Raw genomic sequence first — 26,994 nt, 5'->3', positions numbered from 1 at the left:
CTACTACAAAGCCATAATCATCAAAACTGCATGGTATTGGAACAAGAACAGACATACAGACCAATGGAATCGAATAGAAAATCCAGAAATAAGCCCACAGATTTATGTTCAACTAATATTTGACAAAGGAGCAAAGACTATGCATTGGAGCAAAGAAAGTTTATTCAATAAATGGTGCTGGGAAAACTGGGTTGCTACATGCAAAAGAATGAAGCTTGACCACTACCTCACACCATACACAAAAATCAACTCAAAATGGATTAAAGAACTAGACATAAGACCTGAAACCATAAAATACATAGAAAGAAATATAGGCGAAACACTACGTGATTTGCATATCAAAGACATCTTTACAGACACATCACCCAAAGCAGGGATAGTGAAGGCAAAGATAAACAGCTGGGACTACATCAAATTAAAGAGCTTCTGTACAGCAAAAGAGACAATAACAAAAACAAAGAGAAACCCCACCAACTGGGAGAACATTTTTGCACCCAACACTAATGATAAAGGACTGATCACAAAAATCTACAAAGAGCTGATGAGACTCAACAACAATGAAGAAAATAATCCAGTCCAAAAATGGGCAGAAGAGCTAAAAAGAAACTTCTCTGAAGAGGAAATGCAAATGGCCAACAGGCATATGAAAAAATGTTCAACATCACTTGCAATCAGGGAAATGCAAATCAAAACTACCATGAGATACCATCTTACACCAGTGAGAATGGCACATATTAAAAAAACTAGCAACAACAAATGTTGGCGAGGGTGTGGAGAAAAAGGAACTCTCCTGCACTGTTGGTGGGAGTGCAAACTGGTCCAACCACTCTGGAGAGCTGTGTGGAGATTTCTGGACCTACTAAACATAGAGCTTCCACAGGATCCAGCAATTCCACTCCTAGGCATTTACCCAAAGGACACAGAAACATCAATTCCAAAGAGCACCTGCACCCCTATGTTTATAGCAGCACTATTTACAATAGCTAAGCTTTGGAAACAGCCCAAATGCCCAAAAATAGATGACTGGATCAAGAAGATGTGGTACATATACACCATGGAATATTACTCAGCATTCAAAAAAGATAAACACATGCAATTTGCAGCAACATGAATGGGGCTGGAAGGGATCATGCTCAGCGAAATAAGCCAGAAAGAAAAAGAAAAATACCGGATGGTCTCACTCATAGCAGGAATCTAGAAAACTTAAATAAGGGACCAGGAAAATGAATAACTGTAAGAAAGTGAAAAACAAAATCAACAAAAAACTATGAACCAGAGACACTTTTTGGGGGGTGGGGGGCGGGAGGGGAGGGATTGGGGTCAGAATGGGGGGATTGCAATTGTATGGGGAATATAAAAATAAAATTTATTAATTAAAAAAACAATAAATAAACTGAAAAAAAAATAAAAATTTCTGTTATATAAACATTATAATTGAAAAATTGAAATACAAGCCTAAAAAAATAAAAATAAATAAATCTTAAAAAAGAAATGTATGCGTTTTAATGAAGAGTAGCACCATCTCTGGTCTCTGTTGCATTGCTCTCTATTTTCTCGGCAAGTTAGGGTCTCTAAACATCTGTTTGTCTTGTGGGATATTATTTTCCAAATGATTTTGAAATTTAATTGATTTACAAATTAAATGAAGAGAAGCTCTCATTTTAGTCTTCGCTGAATTAAAGTTGAGATGATAATAAAAAGTACATGGCAATCATTTGAGCTCCTTGGTTTCAGTGACTCAATTAGGCATAAACTCCCAAGAGGGCTAAATATTCAATATACTTAGACTGAATGTTGGAAACTCATTGCAGACTGCAAACCTCCATTTCTATCTTGGGTAGAAATAACAAAGAGGTTACAAATAAAAGATCAATTTGAAGTGGTAAGTAAATATTGCCAACTCTGCAATGATATGAATCTACTAATAAATATTGGACTATTTCTTTTACAAACATGGAAGATTTTCATCTCAGTAAATTGTTGTTACCCTTGCAGGCTACTTTTCTTTTTTTCCCTTTCAATGTAAATAATTTTTTAAGTCAATCAATATTGTAAAAAATAATCCGTGGCTCAAAACACATCTTTAATCTTTGGGGAAAAAAATCCTATGACTTCAATTAAGAACACAGAGTGTACCACTCATTCACATTTCCATATTTCTTCAGAGAATCCCAGAGTTAGGAGGACAAATGACAGGAACATTTTAGTATTAAATATCCTCTTCTATAAAGAAATCTTTCCTTGATGTATAACCCAAATCACTCAAAAATTATTTTGGCTCCCTAAAATCATGTTCCTATGTTCCACTTTCTTACCATCCTTTCGTTACTTCAATGGAGCAATAAAGGAAGAAAAGGAATGTGCTTTTTTTCTTAAAAACCAAGTGGTATCAGGAAAGGTCTTGAAAACAGAGGTAAACTTCTAACCTCATAAAACAAATCATGCATGAACACTAAAGGTTATTCTTTCCACCAGTGCTCCTTTCTCATTATTCAAAATGGTAATTTTTTCGGTTACACAATCACTGGAGTTGCACAAGAAAATGGGCATTTAACTATCAAAACATGCATTGGATCATACAATCTTCACACTCTGTCACTCATTTAATATTTGGCAACCTGTGTTTTATTTGACAACCACGTCAGGTACCAAGTTCTCCCCCTCCCATTGTAGTGTCTTTTATTTCCACAGCCACTCACCCATGGCCAGCATTCTCACTGCTTCCTCTTTGTATCAAACCTTATTCATCTCATATTGGTACCATTATAATAACTTCCATACTTTTCCTGTCTTTAGTCCCTCTCCTCTGCACACCGCTGCCAGACTAAAATTTGAAACAGTCCTTTAAGAAGCAGGTAATTCCTATGTTATTCAAACCAGAGCATGAAGAAAGTTCAAAAGCTCCCACATTCCTTTCAAGGATTCTTTTAATTTATACTAGCAATGATTATAGAAGTTATAAATATGCTTTCCCAATTAATCTTTCAAAATAGGATCCTTGGCCTCTTTTGGAATGCCAATGCAAAAAGCTCAAGTAAAATATTAGCAAATGGTTACCAACTTACACTAAAAAATAATACTTGTTAGGTTTCATTTCAGTAAACATGTGGCAATATTGAGAACCCGATTGCCATAATTAATCAAAAGAATAGTTCAAGGAAGAAAACCATATAACCATCCTTATGGATGCAGAAAAGGAATGTGTGAATATTTATCACCTAATCTTGATTTTAAAAGACTTTATAAAATTGGTAAATTATCATAAGTCAAAGTCAGAGTCATTAATGAGGAAACACTACAGGAGCATTTTCAGCAAAATCAGAAACAAGGTAACCGTGCTACCATCATTGCATTTTAATGTGCTTCTAAAACCACTGGCCCACTGCAATAAGATATCAGAAAGAAAAAGGAGGTATAAATATTGGAAAGGAGGAAGCAAATTTTTATCTTTGTTTGTAGATGGTATGATGATTTAAGAGCTGGAAAAATCCAAACCAAAGAACTGGAAGGCATTTAGCACTAAGCCAGTTCAGTAATTGACCGGTTATGAGATTAATATATAAAAATTAATAACTTTCCTGTGACTAAGTAAAAACCAGCCAAAAAACATGGGCTAGGAGGTTTTGCTTCATTACTGCATTTCCTGAGGAGCCCACTAAGGCTCTGTTTTCTAAATTTGTGAAAATCATTACTTTTCTTGGGGATTAAGAAGCAATAATGTATCCTGATGTGACAAACTGGCATCCAACTGAGGGTCAATAAAAGTTATTTCCTTCCTTCTGGAAGCTCTGACTTTACCCTCCCAGGCCACAGTTAGAATGCAACCAGGAGCTAAGGCTGGGCAGGGTAGGCTCTGCTGTAGGTCTCTTATGGAACAAGAGCTTGCTTTGTTGCTTCCAGATGATGGCTGAATTATTAAGAACATGACTAGGGTTGGGATTCTTTGTATCTGGGCCTCTTTAACATCTCAAGGACAGCGTTTCCAAGGAAATGCTGTCTTTATGCCTAGACCAGAAATCAGTGAAAAGACGAACCCAGAACATTGATAGCAATACTCATAGTTCCTGATTCTGGGGAGTAGTCTTCATATGTTTGTCACCTCATCAATACTCCTCTTGGAACTTCTCATCCTATAGTCTCCCACTCAAACACATACATACACACTAATAAAATTGTGAATGTTGATGGAGGTAATGTCTGTTTTTCATTTCTCTTAACCAGAAACCCAAGAAGTTACTATTTAAGCGAAACTGAGACTGTTTACACAGAATATTTTCAACTACATAAGAAGCTCCCTAGATTGTAGCAAACGTGGAATCAATTTCTTCTTCTTTATACTTAATTATATTTGGTAGCCTTGTCATTAAGTTGCATCATTGAGGTTGGTCTCTAAGCAAATGAGAATTAGAATAGCTATAAATACTCAAGTTCAAATCTGTAGACTGAAAAAAAAAGGGAAAAGATAGCCCTCTAACACATCAACAAGACTTGCCTTGAAGCAGGACAATGGCATGGGGAATGTCAGATGAAACAGCACACCTACTGTTCCTGGATGGAGAGAAAGCCACTGAAGGCACAGCTGCCTGCTATCTGGAACTGTGAGCCAGGAGTTTCTTTTAAAGTCATGAATATTTTCAGTATCCTGATGGGCCAGAACTTAGCAGAGGACCTGGTATCCAAACAAAACCCAATTTGTTTACATTCCCTTCCTCTGTGAATCTCTGTCCTGATGCCTCTTTTCCCCAGTCCTCTGTCCTGGATTGGGATTCAATTCTAACTCAGGGCACTGGTGAGATTTGCAGTCATCATTATATTTTCTTTCCTTTTTTAAAAGATTTATTTATTTATGCATGTAAGAACTGGGGTGCAGGCCAGGGGTGCTGGGGGTGAGAGGATTCACCAGAGACAGAGTGGGGAACAGAACAGGCAGACTGACTGAAATACACTGCTGAGGGGAGCAGCGGGTGAGACAGGAGAGGTCTGCTGCGCCATGTGGGTAGCTCCCTGGCTGGGGATCGAACTCATGCTGCAGAGTCTGTGGACAGCTTCATAGTGCTATGCTTACCCCTTGTGCCACCAGGGAGGCCCTCACTGTATTTTCTTATGTGTGGAGTGGCTCTGTTCCAAACACTGAAACTTTGCAGAGATGTCTATACTATTCTTCATCTATAGATGTATGGACAGTAGAGACACTGGAGATTGTTTTGTGGACAAATGTTTCCAAGTCCATTCGTGCCAATACCCGCCATTCCTGATGAAAAGCCCTGGTTTTCTACTCTTTCTTACTTTGTCTTATTGCTTTTAGGGGATTTCATGACACCGGTTACTAGCTACATTTTCTCTCTCTCCATAAATCAACATTGAATCAGAAACTGTAACAGAACAAGAAAAAAGAAAAAGACAAAAGGGAAAACCTGAAGCAGCCCTTGTCCTGAAAGACAACTAGAAAATGTTTGGCGGAAGGACAAATACTTGCAGTTCTTTATTCATGGCCATGCTTGTTCAACTGTTCCCACTTGGAAATCCATTCCTTTCATGGCTCCCCTAAAAACCTCCCCTTCATATATCCCACTGACCATAAAAACTCATCCAGCAGTGTCACAATGGTGTGGTGTGTGTGGTGATGGACTAGTTGAATATAGGAGAGTCCTCAAGGGGTAGGAAACATGAGTGGGAGGTTAGACTTGGAACTGATCCTAATTCCCTGGGCAGACAGACAGAAAGTAGGGCAGTAGAGAATGCAAGGTATTAAGAAGAGATAGGGTAGGGTAGGCAGCTCAGAATGGAAGAAGTAGTTGCTATTTCTGGATCCCAGCTGGTGTCAGCCATGCCCAATCCACAGGCCAACAAACATGAAGGTGGAAACTCAGTCCCAGAATGCAAGTCTTTTTTTTTTTCTATCATAGTATGTTGTTTTATTGTATTATTTGTTGTTACTCTCCTACTGTGTCTAATTTATAAGTTAAACTTATCATAGGCACATATGTATGGGAAAACACAGTCTATCGGGTTTGGATCTTTTTATTTACTTATTTTTTTATTTTTTAATTTTTTATATCATTGATCATTTTTAAACAATATTTGCTTCCCCTACCCCCTCAGACGTAGTCTCCATAGAGTTTCCTTCACCAATGCACAAGTGTACCATCACCTCAAGTTTATTTTATTTTATTTTTTAAATTTTATTTTTATATTCCCCATACAATTACAACCCCCTTATTTTGACCCCAATTCCTCCTTTCCCTGCCCCGCAACCCCATAGAGTGTCTCTGGTTCATGGTTGTTTGTTGATTTTGATATTTTCTTTCTTACAGTTATTCTTTTTCCTGGTCCCTTATTTAAGTTTTCTAGATTCCTGCTATAAGTGAGACCATCCGGTATTTTTCTTTTTCTTTTTGGCTTATTTCGCTGAGCATGATCCCTTCTAGCTCCATCCATGTTGCTGCAAATTGCATGGGTTTATCTTTTTTGAATGCTGAGTAATATTCCATGGTGTATATGTACCACATCTTCTTGATCCAGTCATCTATTTTTGGGCATTTGCGTTGTTTCCAAAGCTTAGCTATTGTAAATAGTGCTGCTATAAACATAGGGGTGCAGGTGTTCTTTGGAATTGATGTTTCTGTGTCCTTTGGGTAAATACCTAGGAGTGGAATTGCTGGATCATATGGAAGCTCTATGTTTAGTAGGTCCAGAAATCTCCACACAGCTTTCCAGAGTGGTTGGACCAGTTTGCACTCCCACCAGCAGTGCAGGAGAGTTCCTTTTTCTCCACACCCTCGCCAACATTTGTTGTTGCTAGTTTTTTTAATATATGCCATTCTCACTGGTGTAAGATGGTATCTCATGGTAGTTTTGATTTGCATTTCCCTGATGACAAGTGATGTTGAACATTTTTTCATATGCCTGTTGGCCATTTGCATTTCCTCTTCAGGGAAGTTTCTTTTTAGCTCTTCTGCCCATTTTTGACTGGATTATTTTCTTTGTTTTTGTTGAGTCTCATCAGCTCTTTGTAGATTTTTGTGATTAGTCCTTTATCATTAGTGTTGCATCACCTCAAGTCTTAATGCCAAAGTCTCTCTCTCTTATTCTTTCTCTCCCTTCCAACTTTTTTCCCCCTCTCTTTTTTTTTTTATTTTTTGTGGGACCCTCGCCGGTGGCCGGGGATCAAATTGGCGCTGCAGGGCCTGCGGGCAGCCTAGCCGCCCAGCACTCAACCACTGCGCCACCAGGGGAGGCCCTTCTTTCCCTCTCTTAATGCCAAGAGTTTCTTCTTGGTAAATATGGCCTTGAGCTATCCATAAACCTGTAGAAAACAGTATGATTGTTGATAAAGTAAGGTACATTCTGACCAGGGTTCCTGGGTTTCCAGAGAACCTGACATTTTGATACAGCTAGTCACAGGTTAAGGGAAGTAGTTTAAATGCCCATCCTTCCAACACCTGTTCTTGTGGCCCACCTTTGTTCACCCCCTCCTGTGATTTGGCTTCCCAGAGAAGCTTCTTAATGATGTGATTATTCTAACTCAATTAGCAGGGAATGGAAAGAAACCTATTCTGCAGTGGGATGGTCACTCAAAACCATCCTACCTTAAAATGTCAGCTAATTAGATGATGTTGGGAGGGAGAGATTTTGCTTGAGTACCTATATCTTGTTATCAGACATCAGTGTGATGATTATTATACTCCAGCAAAATAAACCAAAAGCATATTAATCCTCAATATTATTTGAAAACTGAATTTCTATTGTTCTTACCCTACCTAGACATTAGATTCATAATGTCCAAAATCATAGGAACAATTGGTTCCAAAATTAGTGTTTTCTCAATTAAACACTGACCAGTTCTCTTTGTGATCTTTGAAGCTGCAATAATCTTTGGATATATTTAACTCTCAACTTATAATTAGGCAGTAAGCTGAGAGAGCAAGGTATGTTTGAAAAAATATAATTGGAAGAAACCCAGTGACTACAGACTCTAAAATGCAGCTAGAATAGCTTGTTCTGTTCTCTGGAAGAAGAGGCATATACAAGAGAAAACAGCTTTTAGGGTGACAACTTTGGTTAAAATTTGATGAGCACTTACTATGTGCCAGGCATTGCTCTAAACATTCTATATCCATTATATTATATAGATCTCAAAAACAACCGATGAGTAAGGATGTTTGTTCTACCAATTTTTCACATAAAGAAAACACACAAAGAGGCCTCCCCGGTGGCGCAGCGGTTGAGCACTGGGTTGCAAAGCTGCCCGCGGCCTCTGCAGCGCAAGTTTGATCCCCGGCAGCTCCCCGGCCACCGGAGGAGGGTCCCACATGGCGCGCAGACCTCTCCTGCCGCCCGCTGCTCCCCTCAGCAGTGTACTTCGGTCCTTCTGCCTGCTCTGCTCCCCGCTCTGGCTCTGGTGAATTCTCTCACCCTTCTGCGCTTCTGACTGTACCCAGTGCTTGTATAAATAAATAAATAAATCTTTAAAAAAAAAAAAGAAAACACACAGAGATGCAATGACTTGCATAAACATAGCAATAAAACTAGTATTTTTACCTATGAAGTCTGACTAGAGAGCCCACATTCATAACTATTATGTAATTCCCACAAGAAATAAAAAAAAACACAAATATTTGGGGGCATTGATAAAGACAAAATTGTGAGAACACACTGGAGGATTAAAGGATGCATGACCAGAGACAGAGGGTTCAATGAAGTCTCTGGCAGCAGATTATTGAATCAATGTTAACCAAGGTTTTTGTTTAAGGAGGGAAATATAGACACAAACATATATACATTCAAGAGTTTGGAAATAAGTTTTCTGTTTGAAGCTAAACAAAAACCAGCCACAGTGGATGTAAGGCATCAACTGAAGTCAGAATCAAAGAACTATCTGCCCACACATGCACACACGCAAGACAACAGTCAAGGCTGGGTGGAGACTAACCAGATAAAGAAGAAAGTGTTCCAGGCAGAAGGGACGGCACATGCCACAGTTAGCAGGGGAGAGAAAGTACGGGGCCTTCAGAGGCCATTAGAAAGGTCAGTAGGGCCAAAGCAGTGGATGTGGATCCGAGCAAAGGAGGAGCAGGTAGGGGCAGGTTTGTGGAAGGCCTTGCCCGCCTCTTCCGGTTGTGTGGCCCTCGTGCCCAGTGCAGTGGGAAGCCAGCCATTGAGCTGTTTGAAGTCCCATGTGCAGGAAGTGAGATTTGAGGGAGATGCCTGGCTGCACAGCGTGTAGGAGCTGTCCCCACCTCTACCCCACAGCAGAGGCAGGGAGGCCAGTCAGGAGGTTGCTGCAGTCATCAGGAGAGCGGGCCCGGGCCAGGCTGATGGGAGTGGTGACCAGAGGAGCAGACCGATGAGAGGCATTTCAGTGGTGGAGGGATGGCTTGTGAGGTTGAGGTAGAGGACAGGGTGTGACTTGGGACAGGGAGTGGGTGGTTGGAGCCTTTCACTGAGAGTGAGACCCCTTAGAGCAAGAAGAGGAAGAGGGGAAGAGGAGGAAGAGGGTGAGGAGGAGGAGGAGGAGGTCAAGTTGACAAGGGCTGCCATGTGAAGAGTTGGTGGGTTGTCCAAATGGCGTTCCTCAGTGACCAGCTGATGACATGGGTCTCAGCTCAGGGGCAAGGCCTGTGCTGGGAGGTGAAGATGTCGCTATGGCCAGGCCACAGAGCCCCAAGGGTGCACCAGCTGACTAGAGGAAGCCAGGCCATGTGAATGGGGAAGGGAAATGGAGAAAGCCAGGCTCAGACAGCAGAGGCCAAATGGACGTCACCTGGTATGGCAAGGAAGGAGGACTTTCGTAACCTCCTCAATTCGTAGGAGCTGTCCCCACCTGATACGTAGGAGTCGTATCATTGCTTTCCTTACTGTTTCAGTGTCCTATGTCATGTGGCCTGTGTTGCGGTGGGGTGTGCAGTGGGCTGGGCTAGGGAATGGGGTCAGGCTTCCACTTTTCTTGTATTCTTTGGGCTGTTGAGTGTTCTTGGAATCCTCCTCTTTTAAGCGAGGCCGTTTCCTTTTCCTTTTATTTTTTCCCATTTCCAGGCTGTGCAGTCCTGTCTGCCAGAGTCTGCTGGCAGGGACGTCCTAGACATGTACATTAAGATGCAGCATAATCTAGTGGTGAAGAGCGTGGGTTTGGTGTCAGAGTCCTGATGGTTGTCATGGTTACCTAGTCATTAACATGGCTAACAAGTAATGCTTGAGATGCAGGCCATTTCCTGGGTCTTGGAAATCGTTGTTGAGTCGACAGCTTTATAGACTCAATTGATTTTCTGTAATGTGTTGTAACTCATTTTATTCTTTCAAGCACCAGAAATATGCCTTTTAATTATAAAAAGATGCTGAGTAAAGCAAGGGTAGTTAAGTGAATTATAGGGGAAAAAATCTGAGCATGAAGTAACTTAATAGTAAGATAGTGACATTCCCAAGGACTCAAGGACCTAGTTATATCATTTGACCCTCATCCCATTGTATTGTCCATCAGCCCATGATTGTCTTTGAGGCCCCATAGTATATTAATATTCTGGTGTTCAATTGCAACACAGACAACCAGTTCATATGCATCCCCCAGAGGGAACATGAAGTCACCCTGACTCAATACCAAGGGGGTGAGTATTTTCCCCTAATCTATTCCATTAGGCAGTATGCTCTAAATTATAGAAATGGCACCGACTCTCCTGCATAATGTAGATGACAGTGGTTAGTCTCCCTTTTGCTATTATATTTTCAAGACTTACCATGGCATTATAAGACTTGTTGATTAACAAATTGGCTGTTTGGACAGAGGTCAGGATAATAGTTAGAGGTACTAACTTTAGGCGAGGGCTAAATATGTGCTAGATACTGAGTTATGTCTAGCCTTTCTTTGGTTTTCTTTCCCATGCTTATCAACCAAACTCAGGAGTGTTTATTTGTTTATTCTGTATTTGTTCATAGCCTGTTAGAAAACAACTTTCATTCTTTTCTTAGCCCCCTTGGACTAAGGATACATGTGCATTGAGAGATAGTCAGAAAATATAAATGAGTGCCACTTGGAGTCTGGAGTCAGAACTGCAGCTTGAATATCACAGCAGAAATGCTGGGAGTGAAGGTAGGAAGGGGGGAGTCAAGACAGCAAGAATTATTGCTGTAACCTCCACAGGGAGCTTTCCAGACGTTTGTGTGGCATAGGAAGTACATCAAGGACAGGCAGCCTCTTGCTGAGATTTTCTCCAGAACAAGTCGGCTAGGCCTCTAAGCTTTCTGCTTCTCCTCCTCCCCCCTACCCCATTCTCCTCTTCCCTCTCCTCCTCTCTCTCCCCCTTCTTTTCCTCCCCATCATCTCTCTTCCTCAACAGCCTAATCTTCCAACAACACACACAAATCAGGATGGGAACAACTGCCAAGGTCTGTTCTGACCAGGCAAGGAGCCATCTCAATCCTATGGAATCTTCCACCCTTAGTGAAAGAGCAGCTCTCTCTCTGTGTGTGTGTGCACATACACGGGTTTCAAGTAAAAATAGGAGTATGTTTTTTGCAGCTTCTTTCTTTCTGAATATAAAAGTTATACTTTCTCAGTGAGAAAAATCTGTAAGAGTCAGAAAAAATGTAAAGAAGAAAACATAAATTACATAGAATCCTGTAATTCAGATGTTCAGTTGCACTTTTGTACTTTTGTTTGTAGAGTTTAGAACTTCTTTATGCATAACTATATGTGTACATACAATTATAACCACAGTTTAAAAGTTAAACATATTTTATAAATCTCTTTCAATTCAATAAATGTCGATCTCTACCGTATTTTGCGAATCACTTTAATATAAGCTTTTTTTCCATATTAGAACTCCAGACTTTAGTTTTCTGATTTCAAAGGTGGCAACATCCTTGTAAAACTCAAATAAAATAGAAATGTATAGCATAGATAAAGCAATTGTCTCGCATCTCTTTGACTGTCAATTCTGTGGAAGTATTTGCTTTTTATAACTTGGAGTACATTTCTTTGGGGATTTGTTCTTTGGGGATGCACACCTATATTCTAATTCAAAAGTAAAACCATTCTTAAAAACATATTATTCTGCCTATATCTTCTTAATTTTATCACATGGTTATGCTTTTTTCCATTAGCAATAAATTGTGAATGTATTTCAGGTCAATAAATATATTTCAACATGATCTGAATCATTCACTACTCAACCAGAATTCGTCCAATTTAGAATTTTTTAACTAAGACTTTTTTTGATTACACATTATATAAGCATGGTATAACAGTCAATGACACAAAATTGTGTAAATTAGGAAGTGAAACTTTTTTGTTTCTCTCCTGCACTGACAATAAGGCTATCAGAGTCAGCTTTGAGATTTTTTTCTGTGCAAAATCTCTCTCTCCCTCTCCCCTTCCCTCTTCCTCTCTCTCTCCATCTCCTCTCTCTGTCTATCCCTGTCTGTCTGTCTGTCTGTCTCTCTCTCTCTCACACACACACAAGCTCTTTTGCAAAATGTCATCATAAATCAAGTACATGTGTTGTCTTTTAAACTGTACATATGTAACTCAACTCAATTTCCTTTCATGCAGGAAATTGAAGGTTGATACAAGGTTTCCCTTGTATCAAAGTGCAATTTTAATTTAACTGATCAGCTATAAGTGCCCTTTAGATTTTTATAAAACTGTTCACTATTACAAATCATGCTGAAGTGACATGTGTCACATATATCTTCACTTAAGTGCACCATTTTTTTATGATATATTCACATGAGTGAAACTGCTGCCTGAAAGAACATACATGTTCTTTTAAAATTTGCCTTCAAAACGTTGAAGCAATTTCCTGTCCCATCGTGGATATGTGAGAATGCCAGTTTTTCCTCTGCAAACCATGTATCATTAATCTATTTTAAAAAATTTTTAGCCCTATCAAAATTGTGCATGTAAATTCTAGGACTTTGAGAATAGGACATGAGTATTGTTGTTACTAGCTGTGTTGGTGTGTAGCTGGTAGCAGTGGTGTTTTTGTGTTTCTGTTAATGTTTGCAACTGTCTGGAATTCTTTTTTTCTTTTTATAATTTTAAAAAATTTTTTACAACATTGTTCATTTTTAAACAACATTTGCTTCCCCCCACCCCCTCAAGTGCAGTCTCCATAGAGTTTCCTTCACCAATGCACCTGTGCACCATCACCTCAGTCCCCTGTGCTCCTCCCTCCCTCCCTCCCTCTCACCCCCTCCCTCCTCCTCCCTGCAGGATGTCTCTGGTTTATAATTGTCTGTTTTTGCTTTGTTGTGTTTTGTATTGTTACTATTTTTTAACACTGATGTCTTGTTTGGTTCCCCTATATTTCTGCTATAAGCGAAACCATCTGATATTTTTCTTTTTCCTTCTGACTTATTTCACTGAGCATAATAATTCTTTTTCCTTTCCCACCTTCTTTGCTGCTTTTCACATGTGGTAATTTATTCCTCTAAATTCATGTCAGTTCCTAAAATCTGAAACTAGGTATTTACAAAGATGAACATTCTTATAATTTTATTCTTATGCATATCCTGAGCTATTTTCAGAGAATGAATTGCTAGAAGTGGCATTGCTGAATGAAAGCATAAATACATTATAAAATCAAATACTTTATGTATATGCTTATAACTCCTAAGTTTATCTTTTATCCAGACTCTCCTCTGAGGTTCAGATCCTATATCAAGCAAACTGCTTTTCATGCTAATATCTCAAACTCAAGATGTCTCAAACAAAGGTTGTCATTTATACACACTGGTTTCTCCTTAGATCTTATAAATGTTTTGCTTTTTACCAAAAAAAAGTTCATTATTTCTGCTTTCCCATTTCCCCAAATCCCTCCATTCCCTTTCCTTATCTCAGTGAATGGCAGGTAGCTTTGGCCAATTTTACAAACTAGAAACTGTGACTCCTATCTCTCTCTCACCTTCATATATAGTGCTATTGATTCTATCTCTTAAATGAATTTTAAATCTGTCTGCTTCTCTTCAACTCCATTGGACCATACTAGTCCAAGCGAATATCTTTTCTTAGCCAAACGAATATAAAGGCCTCCTGTCATTTTTATTCATGGATTTCAGAGGAAATGACATTTATTACATGCACTTCCCGGAATATGAAACACCAGGCAAATTATGTCCCTGTCCACACCAAAAGACTGAATTTTGCACTGTTCTTAATATTTAGCCTTGCTTTAGAGTTGCGTATTAAAATATGCCAAAGATACTGACTTTCACTTTTTGAAACCAGATGCCACTAATAACCAAAGTGTGTTGTTTTATTTCATATCCTTATCCCAGAATCTAGACAATAACATACAGAAGAGTGAGGACTATGTATATCTGATACCTTCTGTATATGCCCTGTGCCCAAAACAGTGCCTGGTACATGGAGACTCAGAGCAAATATTTTTGAAGGCATGAATGGATGAATACTCATAGTACAAGAGTAAAGCAAGAGAAGTATATAATAATCCTTAGTTGGTTCAGCTGTGCAGACTCTTAACGCATAAGTCTTTTCTTATTGAACCACATTTTTTGGAGTTGTGCTTATCCTCCTGAAAAGTTTGACCCTGAAAACCATAATTTGCTCTCTTAACTACTACATTATATTGGCTTGCTCTCTAACATATCATTAAACCACTATTTGCTAATTGTTTCCCCAGTTAGAATATAAACTGTAACTATGAACCAGAGGCACACTATGGGGGGGCAGGGCGGGGAAAGGAGCGATTGGGGTCAAAATAAGGGGGTTGCAATTGTATGGGGAATATAAAAATAAAATTAAAAAAAAGAATATAAACTGTAAAAGGACAGATTTTCTACCATTTTGTTCATTGCTGTGTTTCAACACCTAAATACTGTTTGATACATAATAGATGCCTAATAAATATTTGTTGAATGAATAAGCATCTCTTGAAATCAATATTGGACTTACAATCTTGTTCCGGACTAAAACATGGATTGTCGGTTACATGGATGGATGGTCTCCAGTCAATTTAGTCTTCAGACATGTAAATGACTTTAGAAAGGGAGAGATGGGGAAAGACATGGGGGGGAAAGTCTAAGTTATCACATTCCAAATATGTATCACACACCTAAATGTTATTTCTTCTTGAAATGACTTTTTGAGGAAGATATTATCTCTCTCATGTAATGAGGGGACTAAGGCTTAAAAAGGTTACGTTACTTGATTTAGGTTACTTAGCTAGGAAGTGACTGAGCAAGAAATTAATGTCAAATATGATTTCAAAACTCAATGAGATGATATTCACTGACAGGCTGTCAGAAGGTTGGTGCAGTTCTCATTCTGGTGACTATCAGATTTGGATCCAGCCTATCTTTTATATAGGAATTATTAAAGCATTATAAATCTATAGATTGATAAAAATACTTTTTATCAATTTATTTATGAATATGTCAATATAGTTAAATATTTTACAATGAGATGTGTTTTATAATCATGACCATGTTTTCTGTGCTGCCTAAACCAACATTGCAAAGGCATATGAAAAGTAGTAATAACATATTTGTATCATATAATACAGGCAGATGCCTTATATATTTAATATGCATCTCTTGCAACTCCCAGCAGAGAGGTGGTCAAATGAAATGAACTAAAGATCTATAGAAAAAAATCAATTAAAGAGATGCTCAATAACATTAATATTTCAAAAATTGTCTGTGAAAAATAAAATTACTTTTTGTGCCTATTAGGTTGACAAAGATGAAAAAATGTAAGTAACAATCAGCACTGCACAGGATGTGGCAAAACAGGCATTTGCATACTGTGTGGAAGGCATATAAATTGCTGAATCTTCTTTGCAAAGACAATTTGCTACTCTTAAGTACAATAAAATGTGTTCATACCATTTGATTCAGAAATTCCACTCTTAAGAATTTATAAAACTCCACTTTTAAATATACAAGCATGTATGTACAAAAACTAATTGTAGCAATATTTATGATATTGAAAAATTAGAAGAGTCAAACGCCAGAAAGGATATAGTGAAAACCCCCAAATGACCAAATTTCCCAGCAATTCCACACCTAGGTATCTACCCCCAAAGTACAAAAACACTAATTCAAAAGAAAACCTGAACTCCTGTGCTTATAGCAGCACTATTTACAACAGCTATGCTATGGAAACAACCTAAATGCCCCCCAAACAGATGAGTAGATCAAGAACCTGTGATTAGAGATACACAATAGAATACTACTCAGAATCAAAAAAGATAAACTCATGCCATTTGTGTCAACATGGATGGAGCTTGGAAGGGTTTATGCCAAGAGAAATATGTCAGAAGGAGAAAGATAAATACACTATTGTGTTACTTATACGCAGAATATAGACCAACCAATAGAAGAGTCAAAGACCAACTTTAAAACCAAACTTTGACAGCTGACCATAGATTTGCTGCTTTCCAAGGAGAAGAGGGGGTAGGGGGGAAGTACCATAGACTGTGGCGGATTATGGGTGCTTTGGTGGTGGGAGAGCTGTAGGCTACACCTGAGGGGGAAAATTCTATGCTGTCAAAACCCAAACGAACATGTAAAATGATACTTCAATAACAATTAAATTAAAAATAATAATAAAAAACCAAAATGACCAAGTCTCTACCAATGGGAGGAATGACAGTTATTTCAGAGATTATGACATTTATTTATTTATTTGTTTGTTAATTTATTTTTATATTGTTGTTCATTTTTGTACAGTTCGATTTCTCCTATCAGGTGTAGTCCCTATAAAATTACCACCACTAAGACACCTGTGAACTGTCACCATAGTCTCTTGTGCACTTCCCTCCCCTGTTTTGATCCTTCTCTGTTCCCATGCCCTGCTGAATGTCTGCAATTTATAGTTTGCCTGCTAGTTTTGTCTTTTTTATCTCCTGATTCCTTGTTTGGTTTTCCTATATTCCTCCTATAAGTGAGACCATCCGATATTTTTCTTTTTCCTGCTGACTTATTTCACTGAGCATAATCCCTTCCAGCTCCATCCATTTTGCTGCAAATAGCATGAGTTTATCTTTTTTGATCACTGAGTCATATCCCATTGTGTATATATCTCACGTCTTCTTGATCCAGTCATCTCTTTTGGGGCATTATTTTGTTTCCATATTTTAGCTATTTTATAATGTTTTTGTGTCCTTTGGGTAGCGTACTAGGAGTGGAATTGCTGGGTCATAAGGAAGCTCCATTTTTAGTAGTTTGAGGAACTTACACACAGCTCTCCATAGTGGTTGGATCAGTTTGCACTCCCACCAGCAGTGCAGGAGAGTTCCTTTCTCTCCACATCCTCACCAACACTTGTTGTTTCCTGGTTTTTTAAATATGTGTCATTCTCACGGGTGTAAGGTGGTATCTCATTGTGGTTTGGATTTGCATTTCCCTGATTAGAGTATAAGACTTTTAAATGGCAAAATATTCCACAGATCTAGAGAGAAATTAAGAAGCTTACTTTGTATTGACAATAATATGTTCAAGATATATTAATGGGAAAATAGCTTTCAAAATGTAATTTTGTAAAAAAAAAATATTTAAATGTATACATGCAGCCTGAAGTGAATGAAACATGTACATAAAATATTAATAACGTTTTAAATTGGGAAGTAGAAAAGAGTGATTTTCCCTTTTGCTTTTATGTCTTTCTAAATTTTCTATAATGAAAATATGCTAGTTGTATAATAAAAAATACAGAATAAATAATAAAAATATATTTTCATCAGAAATTATTGAGGCCTATTAATGGAAGCCTAGGTTATATAATAGGCAATGAATTTAACATGCTGCAAATTCTTTTTCGGATTCGTGCAATATAGATGAGGGTGTAATTTCAAAGAAATGATGTGTGACATTTTAAAAGGGTGAGGCCACACCTTGGTGACAGTGTAATGTATATCCAAAGCCGCTTTCAAAAATTGACATTACTTCAGAGATAAAAGACAAAATAGGTAGGAAAGTGTGATCCCCCAGACTATGTAAATCAGAATCATGAAAAATGCCAGCGGTCTCATCAAGCTCAAAATGGATTAAAGAACTAGACATAAGACCTGAAACCATAAAATACATAGAGGAATATAGGCGAAACACTACGGGATTTGCACATCAAAAGACATCTTTACAGACACATCACCCAAAGCGTGATAGTGAAGAGAAAGATCAACAGCTGGGACTACATCAAATTAAAGAGCTTCTCACAGCAAAAGAGACAATAACAAAAACAAAGAGAAACCCCACCAACTGGGAGAACATTTTTGCACCAACACTAATGATAAAGGCCTGATCACAACAATCTGCAAAGAGCTGATGAGACTCAGCAACAACAACGAATATAATCCAGTCAAAAAATGGGCAGAAGAGCTAAAAGAAACTTCTCTGAAGAGGAAATGCAATGGCCAACAGACATATGAAAAAATGTTCAACATCACTTGTATCAGGGAAATGCAAATCAAAACTACCATGAGATACCATCTCACACCAGTGAGAATGGCACATATAAAAAAACTAGCAACAACAAATGTTGGCGAGGATGTGGAGAAAAAGGAACTCTTGTGCACTGTTGGTGGGATGCAAACTGGTCCAACCACTATGGAGAGCTGTGTGGAGATTTCTGGACCTACTAAACATAGAGCTTCCATATGATCCAGCAATTCCACTCCTAGGTATTTACCAAAGGACACAGAAACATCAATTCCAAAGAACACCTGCACCCCTATGTTTATAGCAGCACTGTTTACAATAGCTAAGCTTTGGAAACAACCCAAATGCCCAAAAATAGATGACTGGATCAAGAAGATGTGGTACATATATACCATGGAATATTACTCAGCATTCAAAAAAGATAAACACATGCAATTTGCAGCACATGGATGGCACTGGAAGGGATCATGCTCAGCGAAATAAGCCAAAAAGAAAAGAAAAATACCGGATGTCTCACTCATAGCAGGAATCTAGAAAACTTAAATAAGGGACCAGGAAAATGAATATAAGAAAGTGAAAATCAAAATCAACAAAAAATATGAACCAGAGACACTTTTTTGGGGGTGGGGGGCGGGAGGGGAAGGATTGGGGTCAGAATGGGGCGTTTGCAATGTATGGGGGGAATATAAAAATAAAATTTAATATTTAAAAAAAAAAAAAAAAAAAAAAAAAAAGATGCGAATGATGGGGAAATATCATGTAAGACTTTCCACTGAGAAGCTAACTGGATAAAGAATGTTTGAAAAATAGCCCCAGATCCATAGAGGCTTACTGACCACAGCCGTTAAAAGTGGAAAATGTTAAGAGAAAAGCTGGTCTGTTCTCTGGAAGAAAGGGTCAAGGATAGGGTGAGGGTCAGGAGTGGCTGTAGCATACATAGCTGGGTAATCAAAAACAGTCTTTTGACATTCAGCACTGACATTTTGAAGCTGCCTTGGTATAACAGCTGCATTAAATCAGACTTGTCGAAATGTCCTGCTTTCCTCTGACAAAAAGGGCCTCTGCAAGAGAAATTAGCATGAAAGATGACAACGAGCCTGTTTTGAGAAACTAGTGATTGATCAGAGAACTGTAAGAAGAAAATCTACCAGGTAATTAGCATCATGCTTGCCCAAACTCAGCCTCTACTAAGTAGGAGAATATGTCCATTTTCTCAACCAATATGATGGAACCAGTCATGTGCTTGTCATCAACATTTCTTCTTAAAGAAAGAAGACCACAAATAAGGAGATTAATAAAAATACCTGGGATGCATAGTAAGATGATTTTGCCAGCCCCCGTCCCCCAAATCTGAAAATAGGCAGATAACCTGAAAGTTAAGGAATTACAATCTAGTGTTATGTTGATTATTATCCAACTCTGAGACTAGAAATGGAGATAATCACTACATGTATTACTGAAGGATTTCTGTAGTTCCAATCAAGGAGAATTGGCAGTAATCCTGTGGTGCCAGTGCTGAAATGCTCTTGATTTACTAAGTAAATTCTGAGCTGTGCTCAGGAGACACATTAGGAGGCTTGGGATAAATAACAGACGTCAGAAGTCCTAGGGAAAACGAAGGATATTTTTGGAGGAAAACCAAGGAAGAGATGGTATAAGTATGACTCAGAAGGTGGCAGAACTTAACACAGATTCAATAAGGGCAAAGAGATATAACATGATCCAAACATATCTAATAGAAGTTGGATCTCTGCCCCCCCATACCCCGCCAATGGTGTCTGCAAGGGAAGAGGACAGCAACAAAGCACCAGACTACATAACATCTTTGTGGCTAAATGCAAGAAAATGAGAAAGCCTATCAGGTAATCAGAGGATTTCTGGATAGAGATAGTAGGCAGAACTTTGTTGCAAAGGACTATGTATTCAGGATGATTACTTCCAACACTCCTGGGGTCACTGGTGTAAACAGATGACCAAACAACAGCTGGGACATAGATGGCTCAGCAGACAACTAACGTCTTGAACAAGAGATTCAGAGGCTGGAAGGTTCCCATTAACAATGTCCTCATATTATATGACTCCCCACTCCAGAACTTAAACTCAGCTCCAGAAAATTCGGCCAATGTGATTTAAGAGAACCGTATACCCAGCTAGCCCAAGGTAGCAATGTGATCAGACTGAAAATTAATCGGTGAATATTCAAGACTGAAATAAAATCTGATAAAGAAGAAAAAATAAAGGGGTGGTACCACCCCCAAAGAAGAAAATATAGGGGTTAGCATTCTCTGGAAAATGGTGGAAACAATTCCCCTCCCTCTATCTTAGTAGCAAAATCAAACTCTGAAAAGCAAACAAGTAAGCACCACACAGTATATATATGTAAATACTGGGCTGTGAATTTAAATGTCAAGGTTCCTACCTTGATGACAAAAATTATAGGCGTGTGACTAGGAAAGGAAGGAAACAGAAAAGAAAATGTTATCATTATCTCTTTATTTTATTCTTCATCTGACATTCAAAAGTCGAGTTTCTATTCTAACGCTAACACAGCCACATTTACAGCTTAAAAGGAGGCAAGAATAGTGCCAACCAGAAAATGAATCTAAAGGTTATTTGTGTTTGCATTTTGCAGTAGCAGCAGAAACAGGTGGCTGGTCTGAAATATTACTTCTGAGTGTTGCTACTACACTGAAGAGTTATTTATAGGGCAGGTGCCAAGCGTGAGGAAATGAAAACATGTCTTTTTCCCTGCTACCTTTTAGTATTCTAAACTCTGCGTCTCCACTTGTAAAGAGATAATGATTTCAGCTTCCAAGGATATTGTAGTGATTTACAAGTATCCACGGAACCTCAGCATCAACACCAATAATAAATTCAGCGCACTAACCAATGGTAAGGATCCATTTATAGCGTGAATCAGCGAGATGAGAGGCACTGAATTGAGAAATAAAAGCCTCATCTCTTACCCAACACTCAGGATTAGAATATTGATTGCTTGGATGTGCAGCTACATGTACTTAGTGACTACACCATCTGCTAGATCGGGCGTTTGTAAACTCTGGCTTGTGAGCCAAATCCAGTCCGTCCTCCATTTTTGGAAATGATGTTTTATTGGAGCACACTCACACTGCTTTAGCATCATGAGAGCTGAGTGGAATAGACACAGAGGTTGTATGGCCCCAAAAGACCAAAATATTTATTATCTGGCTCGTCATTGAAATAAAGTTTTCCAATCCCTGAGCTAGATGGTCAAAATAGATATATAACAAACAGTATAATTCTTTCAACAGGTCTACTCCATGGTCAGTCTGCCAGATTTTATATTAGGTCTTCTGTTCTTTTTCCACTTGCTGCTTTTCTAGAATGATTGACACATACCTGGGAAATGGTATATTCATTCTCAATGAGTTACAGTCTTCCTTGGAACAATAGGTTTAGGAGATTTATACAATCCTAATTTCTTTCTGAAATACATATATATGTATATATTTTTAAAGATTTATTTGTTTATACATACAAGTACTGGGGTACAGGCCAGAGGTGCATGGGTGTGTGTGTGTGAGAGAGGATTCACCAGAGACAGAGTGGGGAGCAGAACAGGTAGACTGACTGAAATACACTGCTGAGGGGATCAACAGGTGAGACAGGAGAGTTCTGCTGCGCATGTGGGTAGCTCCCTGACCAGGGATCGAACTCTTGCTGCAGTGGCTGTGGATAGCTTCCCAGTGCTGTGCTTAACCCCTTGCACCACCAGGGAGGCCCTCTGAAATATATTTTAAAAATATGCAAACACACAGTATGAAACCTGGAATGAGAGGAATTGAATGTGACCATGACCATTCTGCCACCGTAGCCAGCAGCATCTAATTCACAGGGATGCATGTTGAGGCCTGAGGCCTCCTTAATAGAATTCAAATGTCTAGGAGAGAAGAATATCTGACCACACCAGGATGAGGGTGAGAAGGATGGGAGCTAGAAGCTTACAGTGGGTGGTGGGGAGGTCCCCTAGGACCTAGGGACCTGGAAGAGGTGATGCTTCTGATTAATGCTAATACATTTGGAAAAAAATCAATGTATAAAGCCTTTTGAGATTAGAAATTCATGCAAGACTTTGCTGGACCATGGGCTCCCTGGCTCAGTCCATGAGAGGATTTCTCATAGAGGGGCCTCTCAGAGGGGGACACCAGCTGTGGGTTATAGTTTAAAGTTCTAGGAAGCAGGCTACACAGAGGGTCTATGTTTATAGTATGAGTCACAGCAGGGACAGGTGGTTGGTCTGGAGCTTAGCGCCTGCAGATGATGCCTCTGCCTGCCAGGATCATTCCAAGTTATTTGTAGGAGTGAGTTTTGAAAAATGAAGGAATGGAAAGACCTCTTTCTCGCAGTGATGATTTTATACTTTGGACACTTTCCCTCCATTTGTTAAGGAAAAAATGATACAAGGGATGTTGCAAGAACTTAGCAAAATGTCAGTAAAACCTGCAGTGAAAAGTAGCGAACACTAGATACTACCAGGGCTGGGAATAGTATAAGAAGGACTAAAGACTTAAATGAATGACTGATGGGGGAGAATCTGTATAATGCAAAACACTCCATTTTTCTTAAATGGAGAGTCAGAATTCAAATATTGGCTCTCTGGAAACTCCACTATCCTGACCTTAAAGTCCCCCCTTTTATTCCTGGTCTGACATATCTAGACTGTGGAATGTGCCAGATGTCCTAGCTTGTCACCATAACATCTATCAAAATTTTGTTGGTCCACTCCTCAGTCAGCAAAGATTGACACCAAAGATGTATTATGCAGAACTGCCAAGGAAGCCAGGTCAAGTATGATTTCCTGTATCCACTTAAACTTGCCTTAACTCCTTTAACATAGACCTGAATTTGAGGACAAGAAAGAAACTGAGAGAATGGCAGCAAGAAAAAAAGAGAAAGAAACAGAACTGCTCTAGGCAGAAATAGTCACACAGGCACACATGTATGTATGTGCACAAGTGCGCACACACACATAACTCAACAACAGACCTTGTTTTGGACAGCTGCAGAAATAAGCACCCTTCGCACATGACAACTGAGGAGGCTTTCACCTCCCAGCTCAATGTTAACCCAGGGGAATTGGATGAGGAACAAGGAAGACACGCCCCATGATTCTGATGAGAAAATTCAACCTGCAACTCAAGTTAGAAGAGAGAAAGCTAATTCCTTTTCATTTTGCCCATCTGCTCTTGCTTGATATAAGGACCCAATATCTCACCATACTGAGTTCGATTATTTTTTTTTTAATTTGAACTAGCTTATTATTTTTTTATTATTTTTTTAAAGGTTTATTTATTTATACAAGCACTGGGTACAGTCAGAAGCGCGGGAGTGTGAGAGCGCTTCACCAGAGCCAGAGCGGGGAACAGAACAGGCAGACTGACGAAATACACTGCTGAGGGGAGCAGCAGGTGAGGCAGGAGAGGTCTGTGCGCCATGTGGGACCCTCGCCGCGCTGCAGAGGCTGCTGGCAGCTTCCCAGCCCAGTGCTCAACTGCCTGTGCCACCAGGGGAGGCCCTGAACTAATTATTATCTAACTGATAGCGAAGAACGTTAAACCTCACATAATTTTGGCAATGTATTTGGCTTCCAGTTGTATCATACTGTTGCCTAGGATATATAGTTGGGTTTTTACTGACGGGACCTTCCTAGACCAAATAATTCACTTCTGCAGAGTGTTCCGTCCCAGCATCCCAGCGCCAGGTCTCACTCAGGGCACTCACTCACATGAATTCCAGGTCTTTCTCATGTTGATCCCTTGGTGTGTTTTGTCATATACCCACAAGCACACATGCAATGTTTCTTGATTTCTTGGTGGTGTTGATGACAGACATTCCATGCTTCTCACTGGGCTGAAGCTGTGGGCAGGACACTCTGGAAACTAAATTAGCCATATGTCATTATCCTGGAAGAAAGACCACATATTTGGGAAATAGAAAGGTCAGACATGAATCCTGAACTCTTCCACCTAATGGAAGTTCTAGTAATGAAGTATAAGAATTCTTATTCAAGAATTGAAATAACGAAATTGTTCTCAGAGGCCTACTTTATGGATTAATGTTGATGGCATGTGGAACATTCATAACACTAGTAGGTATTGTTCATGAGTTTCGTTAATTCTATAGAGGGCAGAATCCATGTCCTCATGGGGGTCATTTGTATTTCACCATGTGTTTTTTGACATTTTATAAACAATTGCCACTGGCATGTCTAATGTATAGAGTTATTCCTGCAAGTTAATTTCTGTTAAGCCAATTCCTTGGTCTTAACAGATCTTCCCAGCTGAGACCCCAGAATGCTTGGTCATCATGGGTCTCATGGGTCTCCACCACACTCCAGGACAGCTGGATAAGCTCCCCAATTTCATCCTGGTGGTCAGTCTAGGCTAGCAAAGGGAATTGACTCACCCAAGGTCCTGTCAGAGATGTTTCTAGTCCTAGGATTCAGGCAGCTCTCCAGACCCTCCCTCTAGCATCCTGCCTAGCAGATCTGTCACTGTAGCTTTGTGATTTCATAGTCTTTCTGAGGCTTGCAGAGACACTCAGATTATGTGCTTTGCCTCTGCTCACCTTGACAGCCAAAAGACAGAGGAGAAAAAGCCCAACTCAGCAGAAAAAGGGTAAAGACTATCCCCCTTTTTCAATTCAATGTGCAAATCATTCTATTAGATTGAAAGATAGCAAACTTGTTTTTGTAAGTAAAGAAATGTCTGAATATCAGCAGTTTCATGTGGTCTGATGAAATATATGGAAAATTTACTGCATTTCCTGCATAACATGAATTTAAGTTTTCATTGTATTGTAACCACTCAAATATTTTTGTCACATTGTTGGATTATTTAATTTATGGAAATTCCCTCTCTGCAATGGGGGAGGGGGACTGGGAAGGAGATGTCTTCTGAGTGCCTAGTAAGGGCCAGAACTCTTTTACGTATTTAATATATTTTTTTTTCTTTTTAAAGGCTCAAAAATGCTGCACAGTCGATACCAGGATCTCCCTATTACTCATCTTTTAATTAAGTATTGCTCTGTGAAGCTAAGAGAAGGTAATTATATTTTCTTTTTTTTTTAAGATTTATTTATTTATTTATACAAGCACTGGGTACAGTCAGAAGCGCAGGAGGGTGAGAGAATTCACCAGAGCCAGAGTGGGGAGCAGAACAGGCAGACTGATGAAGTACACTGCTGAGGGGAGCAGCGGGCGGCCGGCCATCAAACTAGTGCTGCAGAAGCTGTGAGCTTCGCAACCCAGCGCTCAACTGCTGCGCCACCGGGGAGGCCTGGTAATTATATTTTCAAAGCTTACAGTTAGTAAGAGGCTGAGCAGGACTTCTAACACAGTTGAGTCTGAGTTCTGCCACATGGCCTCCCTTTTACATGGTGAGCTTTTAGGATTCAGGGCCAAGGTTGTTATCTTCCTCAAATGGACATGTATGACTGGGAGTCTACATGTATAGTAGAGAATCTGAAATTTAGTGGAAATAAGTTACAGGATGAAGCTCTGAAATTGGAATTCTAGTGACTGACACATACTAATACCCAATAAGTATTTCTTGAATGAATGAATTATTGGATGAATTCTAGATTTTGAGAGTCACCAGCAAGTGAAATTGAATTTATATCCTTCTAATCTTTTTCTCTGCATATCCATTTTTTAAAGTATTTGAGATCATAGTGTGCAAACTGTCTCATAATCTCTGCAGAAATAACTTTTATTGATTTTTTTAGTGGGTCTAAAATTTCAGGTTATAAAATTCAGCTGGTAAAGAAATCTCTGTTTTTATATAACTCTTCTTAGTATGCATTTTGAGTCCCATTCTGCCTGTTGCAGAAAACCAAATCTTGACAATTGAAGGTAAATTCAGTCACCTTAGGGTTTTCTCCATCAATTCAGTATGAGCTAAATCAATTTAGGTTGGAATTTAAGTCCCAGAGGTGGAGGGCTTATATTGCATCATTAAATCATGGATAGGAGGGGTAAGTAAGAATGATTTGTCTGGCAGCAGTCAGGTCTCAGAGAACAAGTAACCATTCCTAAATGAGAGAGGTAAAAATTCTGCGTAGTAGCTCACCAACAAAAGGGGACCCTCAGGAATATGGTACCTACTTGCTGATTTGCATATGGAAATTTCTATTCTGGACAGATTTTACCCAACAACTCTATTCCTACTCTCTTTGAGGAGATGATACCTAGAGGAGAAATACAACTTCTTAGTGAGGGACTAAGGATTTTGAAGGGACAGGAAATGTGCCAAGATGAAACATTACCTGATAAGTTTTCTACTCCCTAACATGTACTTTTGACCCTTGTGACATTTCCCTCTTCTTCCCCGGATACTGTAGATCTCATAGACTTAAAAGAATTCTGCTTCCCCATGTAAAGTAAGTAGCAGTGTAACAGAGATGGTTTCATTTCATACAACAGAGAAGGCCTAAGGTAGTTCAATTCCATGGTCAAGATGAGAGACAGCAGCATGACAATGTGAACCACTTATTTGAAATTTAGATGGGAATTCAAACATCTTGGAAGATTTCACCAAGGAGAGAAAAAGTCAAGATACTACA

At 39.1% G+C, this 26,994-nt stretch overlaps 1 long non-coding RNA gene across 2 annotated transcripts in view; it reads right to left on the bottom strand.

The window, feature by feature from the left end:
• Positions 1–24,871, bottom strand: part of LOC119246622 (uncharacterized) — a 29,540-nt gene extending 4,669 nt beyond the window's left edge. Inside the window, exons 1-3 of one of the 2 annotated variants that reach the window (XR_008552080.1) lie at positions 24,838–24,871; positions 24,158–24,335; positions 14,909–14,992 (exon numbers count right to left, since the gene is read on the bottom strand). This is a non-coding gene — a long non-coding RNA (uncharacterized LOC119246622). Of the gene's footprint in view, positions 1–14,798; positions 14,993–24,157; positions 24,336–24,837 lie in introns of those variants that run through there. The other variant, XR_005125534.2, reaches the window with a different exon arrangement.
• Positions 24,872–26,994: the final 2,123 nt, after the last annotated feature.

The sequence above is a fragment of the Talpa occidentalis genome, unplaced genomic scaffold, assembly GCF_014898055.3.
Source record: "Talpa occidentalis isolate TD23 unplaced genomic scaffold, MPIMG_talOcc4v2.1 talOcc4.15, whole genome shotgun sequence".
NCBI classification, from domain to species: domain Eukaryota; kingdom Metazoa; phylum Chordata; class Mammalia; order Eulipotyphla; family Talpidae; genus Talpa; species Talpa occidentalis.
This window is presented reverse-complemented; position numbering and strand designations above follow the sequence as displayed.